The 6,000-nt window shown below is 33.0% G+C and overlaps 1 pseudogene; it reads right to left on the minus strand.

The window, feature by feature from the left end:
• Window positions 1-1,250: 1,250 nt before the first annotated feature.
• On the minus strand, window positions 1,251-3,580 carry LOC117909450 (annotated as a pseudogene).
• Between the last annotated feature and the right edge of the window lie 2,420 nt (window positions 3,581-6,000).

Here is a 6,000-nt window from a genome sequence, read left to right on the forward strand (position 1 = left end):
GCTGTTAGAGAACCTTCAAGCAGGCTTAAAAAAAAAAATTGCATTTGGCACATTTTCTCTTTCACTAGAACAGATGATTAGTGGGAGTTACTTTTCAAAAGTAAACTTCCTGTCATATCACCTTTTGATTTTTTATTTTGATTATTTTTATTGAATAAATACAAGGAGACAAATATATAAAGATTCTTGAAAGATATAATTGCACAAAAAAATTCTTGAAATCTTTTAGCTGAACATTTCTAAGAGAGGTTTTCACATTCTCTTCTAGCTTGCTTCTCTTGGACGTATTCTCTTTGTACATATCCACAAGATAGAAGATTTAGTTTGGAAAAGAAAATGGACTTTAGGAAAGATATTTGTATAAATGATTTTTTGAATATTGTCTTCAACGATGAGTTTATAGTTAGAAGAACTATAAATATTAGAATCTAAATCTTTGTAATCATTCTTGATCTCCAATGATGAATTTATTTTTTGAGACTGCATTTATAGGGCCAAGAGACCTCTGTACCAAATAAATGATGTTTTCTTGAACAAGTTTTTAGGAAAATAATATGTTGAGCTGGGTAAACTCCTCCATCGTTTGACCACTTTGGAGACTTGCTCTCAATGATAAGTTCAATTGATATAAATCCTTGAATGAATGAATTTGAAATACATACTACTAATTAATTTTCTTCCAAATCCATCAGTTTACTCAAGATCGGAGAAAATTAATTGATGAACTACCCCATAATCCATGAGGAGGGCATGGGTTAATTTTATTGACTCATTGTTGAATTTGATGACTATTGAGTTATAGTTGTCTAGGTCAATATTGGTCTTGCAAATATTATAAGTGAGAACACACTTACAATTTGGTCTTTCTAATGAAATTTCTCTACATAAGGGATCAAACTTTGAACAATATTCATTTTTTGGCCTCTAAATGTGAACATAAAAATTGAAGACACAACCATATATAATGGATTTTGATCCCTTTATCAATTTGTTTGCAAATGATGTTAATCAAAAGGGAGAAAACATCAATCTTTTTTCCAAAGATATTACCTTAATTGGAACCACAAGAACTTAACTAAGATCCAAGTCAAACACATAAACTTTATTAAGGGAAGGGATTCTTAATTTACTAAAGAAATACATGCTTGAGGACAATTTATTTAGCCCTATTGCACATTTGTTTGATGTCAAGGCAAATCACTTTTAGATGACCAACCATGCAAAAGAAAAGCCATAATAATGTATATGCGATTAGTCTTTGCTTCAAGAGGAGTTGATATGAGCAAAATCTAGTGACTCCTTCCCTTCATGAGCTTTCCCAAAAAAGTTGTTCATGTACTCCTCAAACACAACCTCGCGATAATGAGCAACCCCATCTCTCTCAACCACTTGAGGCAATGGCCCGATCTTCTCATTTGGTCTCGGAATGGTGAATATAGGGATCGACACTCTAGATTGAGTGCTTGTGGTACGCACTCTATGTTCTGCGCTTTTGTACTTCCCATTGCTTAATATCTGAAAAATTGCATACATTCATATAAAAGAAATGTCCATTTGAGTATGATTTTATGTACTTCTGTAACTAAATTTTGTAAGTATATCAGTATTAATCTAACCTGTAATGTGTCACCAACATTGATGACCAATGTGCCTGGTATGGGTGGTATCTCCACCCACTCTCCTTTCTTTCCAACACCTGTGATGTCTTCCTCCATTTTCACATATAAGCCGCCGATACCATCTTGTAGCAACACAGTTAACGTGCCCATATCAGAGTGGCGTCCCACGCCAACGGTGAGATCCTGGTTGGGGCAGGTAGGGTAGAAGTTCATGTTCACCATTTTTAAACCAATGAGGCCATCGATTCTTGATTTATCTAGAGTTACTCCAAGCTTCTCCATTAACACTTCTAGTATTCTTCTCACCATTGAGATGGATGCCTTCAAGTACTCGATCTAGTGCTACTTCCCTGCGAAAAATATGAATAATTTTGCATGCTATGAAGTTTATCATAAACAAGGTCTGAAAAGTGCTCCATGTAAGTGGACCACTCTACCATCTCGCAAGCTTCTCATTCCTTTTTTAGTATATAGATATATAGATCTAATCAGCTACCAATCTGGAGTTAGATTTGTTTTTACATTTCATAAATTACTACAATGAATATTTCTATATAATATGAACCATTTATATAAGAATCTTGTTGTTGTATGTCACTTGAAGGGTCTAGGAATATAGTTACTAAAGAAGACTCTTTAACATGCTTAGAACCATTTTTTCAAATTGCAAAGGTTAGTAGGTTCAAAGTAGATAATATTTATATGGGATATACATTATATCAAAATTAATTCTTAGCAAAAAATATAGTAATTAAGCTATATGAAACGTAAATAATATCAAAATTAATTCATAGTTGAAAATATAGTAATCAAGCCACACATAAATTCATGGGTCGTGACAGAAGATGGATGAAAAGATTACTACAATATTATTCCACATTGCAGGGTAAGAAGTTTCTAACACTTCAAAGAAATAATCCGTTAAGTATACGGCTATTTAATTAAAAGGGTAAGTGAAAACCCAAATTTTGAAATTTAACCCTCTATCAATTTTTCTTTTTTATCTCATTTTGATAAAATTGTTTTCATTATTTTCTTGTAAAAATAATTTTTTGGTTTGAAACCTACATATGAATACTTGAAATGGTAAAAAACATTAATTTTTTATAAAAAAGTTACTTTTCAAGAAAAAAATATGAGAAGGGTTAGATTAAAAATTTGAAGATTATTTTAACCCTTTTAATCAAATATTTCTATAATATATATAGATGACTTTTACTTTATGTGAAAATCTGAAAGACTAACGTATTCAAAGTTTTATGTCAATATCGTTTAAACCATGGACTTAATCATGGGGCATGAGTAGTACTGTACACATCTATCGAGTAACAATAATGTCATAGGATTAGGGTCAGTTCAGAAAATTCTTACTTGCATTCATTAGGCCAAAATTCAAGTGCTTCGCCATCGCTCGTATACACCATACTAACATAGTCCTTCCACTCCAATGCTTTCTCTTTCTCAGGCACAAAGCTCGTCCCATACTTCACATATGGGCTAGGGCTCACTCCCTTCCGATACACCGCCTTCTTCTCAGGCGCTTGTCCAAAGAACTCATGCGCCGCGCTCTTAACCGACTCCAGAACTTCAATGGGCACCCTATGGTTCACAACTTGGAAGAAACCAACCCTCTCAGCTGCCTCAGCTATCAATCCCACCACTTGGCTATGCTGAGGTCCATCAAGCATTGATAAATCTATTGGTGGTCGATCATAGGAACTTGCTTTGAGCTTGTCTATGCGCTCATGATGTGGCTGGATGTATTGCTCTGGCACCTTCTCCAGGCCAAGATCCACCATGCCTTTGACTCCATTGCCATCTCTGACAACAAAGTTGTACAGTGAATCGCCATCATCAAAGTTAGGTGCCATTGTCGAATGAAGCTTGAAGATCTTCTAGTTTTGTTGAATGTTGATGATTCAATAACCTTAGACCAATGATCCCAGTTGTTACTGTCTAGTGATCCTTGACTTTTGTGTGATTGTCGAAGCAAGACTCAGGGCCTTGAAGCTGGATGGTGTAAGGGAAAGTAGACATAATGCCACTGGGGTTTGGTGGCCGTGGTGGGGTTTAGGTGAATAAAAAAACTACAAAAAACACATCCACCAGGTTACCAACCAGTCAAGAATCACATGCCAAGGAAATAATCCCATGCCAACACAAAAATATATGATCTTTACAATAACCAATTATATAATTTCAGGAATTATTTTATAAAAGTTGTAAAATATTTAATATTTTGTAAAAACAATTCATTTATTTTAGTATTAACAATTTACATAAGTCTGTCATTGAGGACGATACCCGAAGTACTACAAAAGTCGTAGTAACTCTTTCTCTAATTTTTTTTTTTTTTTATCAGAGTTGTTATGTAAAAATATTAAGTATTTTGGTACAATAGAGAAGTTCAGTTACACTTCCTAAGGGTAATTAACTTATTTAAGCAATATAGAGTCCAAAATTTTATAAGATAAAATAAAATTCAAAGAAGTGGAGATTTTGAAAGATAAAAAGAAAGTGAGTATTACTAATTTTTAATTATTTTTGGATTTTGATTTTTTTGGGCATCAATTTCACATCCCCTAACTGTAATTAACCTATTTAAACAATATTCAACTCATATGAAGTCTAAATTTCTTTTAAAAATTTAAAAAAATAAAGATTTTGGAATATACGAAGAATGTGAAAAAAATTTCTCAGCTTTTAAGCAACTAAGTTTAACAAGCCTATTTATACAATATGAAAGTCATATGAATGTGAATTTTTTTTTTTTTTAACTTCGAACAAATGGAGATTCTCATTAGGGTATGAATTTTTAAAACTTCAAAATTCAAACAGGGACCGATCGACCGTAGTGAAAAGCGGTCGAATTTTTTTTCTACTGTTAGCCACTGCCACTTTATGTGGACAATGAGCATATTAGCCGGTTGACCGCTAGTGAGGAGAGGTTGAATTTTTTCTTTGCCACTAACCACTACCAATTTACGTGGATAATGGGTATATTAGTTGGTCAACTGCTTTGGTTGCGGTTTAGTATTTTCCCCTACCGCATGCCATTGCCACTGGGACACTAGAAGTTCCAGAATCATTGTTCTTGCCTTGTGGATTTGGTAGCTTATTTTTAAGAGATCTTCAACAAATGAAAGTGTTGTTTAGTTGCCCAGCACACAATTTTTTATGTATGTTAGAAGATAGCAACATATAATAATTAATAAGACATAAGAAGGGTTGGTGAATTCCTATCCTCCTTCCTTATAAGAAACAACTTTGGCTTCTTCAAGAATATCCTGCCTCTGGCTCGATCTTGGAGCATCATCTGAAGCATTTGCTAAACCACTTGTAGTTTGATCACTTTCACTTGAACAGCTCAAAGAGCCTTCAATTGCATTAAATTAATTAAAATTGCAAATGAATAAATTAAAAAAAAAAATCATACGATCGACCACTAAACAATGAACAATAAGAATCCAATTTCACTATTTATTAAACATGAGTTTCATTCTAATTTGCCTTCTGTTTATCATCATTAGTGAAATGGATGCAAATAACTATAATTACCAACAATGACTAACTAAATATATAGTAAAGTGAATAAATGGAAGGCAAGAAATACATAAAAATATAAGATTTATAGTGGTTTTGCCCTATATTGTCCTATGTCTACCCTTCTGAAGCTCTAAGTTAAGGGTTAAACTAACTTTTAAGACTTCAACCAAACCTTAATTCTTTAAACTTGGATTCTTGATTCCAAGACACCTTCTCACACTTTTCCTCAATACATTTCTCATTCTTGAATAGACTCAAAATGTAATAATTTAATAAAGTTAAATCACAAAATCCTAGCACAAGTTTAAGTTGAAGATGACATAAATGAAAAGCAAGATTAAAGGTAATGCACTTAAACAAGATGTTGAAAGCCTTTGGATTGATGAGTAGTAAAATCACAAAGCTCTCCTAACAATCAAAGCTTAAATGAGATCTCACATTGAGATAGAAAGTCAGAGTAGCTATTAGGTATAATTTACCTCAACCTGTTAACCTTAGCCGGTTCACCAGTATGCTAGCCATGGAGGTACAAACATAATAGGTAATTGTTAAATACAAACATGCTTGATTGGTTGAATTGGGTGATCCGCTAGTGGGGCTTAACTAGCTTTTAGTCCAACTGATGGCTATTATCAAATATTCTATAAACTATAGAAAGTACATAATGTAAAGAAACTAAAGTGAAGATATTTGGAAAACAATACAAGATATCAGATAATGCATAAATCCAAACATGAATCATTTATAATAGGCGAATAACAAGTAAGTATATATAATAGACGATCATTTAGTAGAAGAAACTTCCAAATATTATGGAAATATAAGTCCATGAAAT

Source organism: Vitis riparia, chromosome 19 (genome assembly GCF_004353265.1).
Source record: "Vitis riparia cultivar Riparia Gloire de Montpellier isolate 1030 chromosome 19, EGFV_Vit.rip_1.0, whole genome shotgun sequence".
Lineage (NCBI taxonomy): Eukaryota > Viridiplantae > Streptophyta > Magnoliopsida > Vitales > Vitaceae > Vitis > Vitis riparia.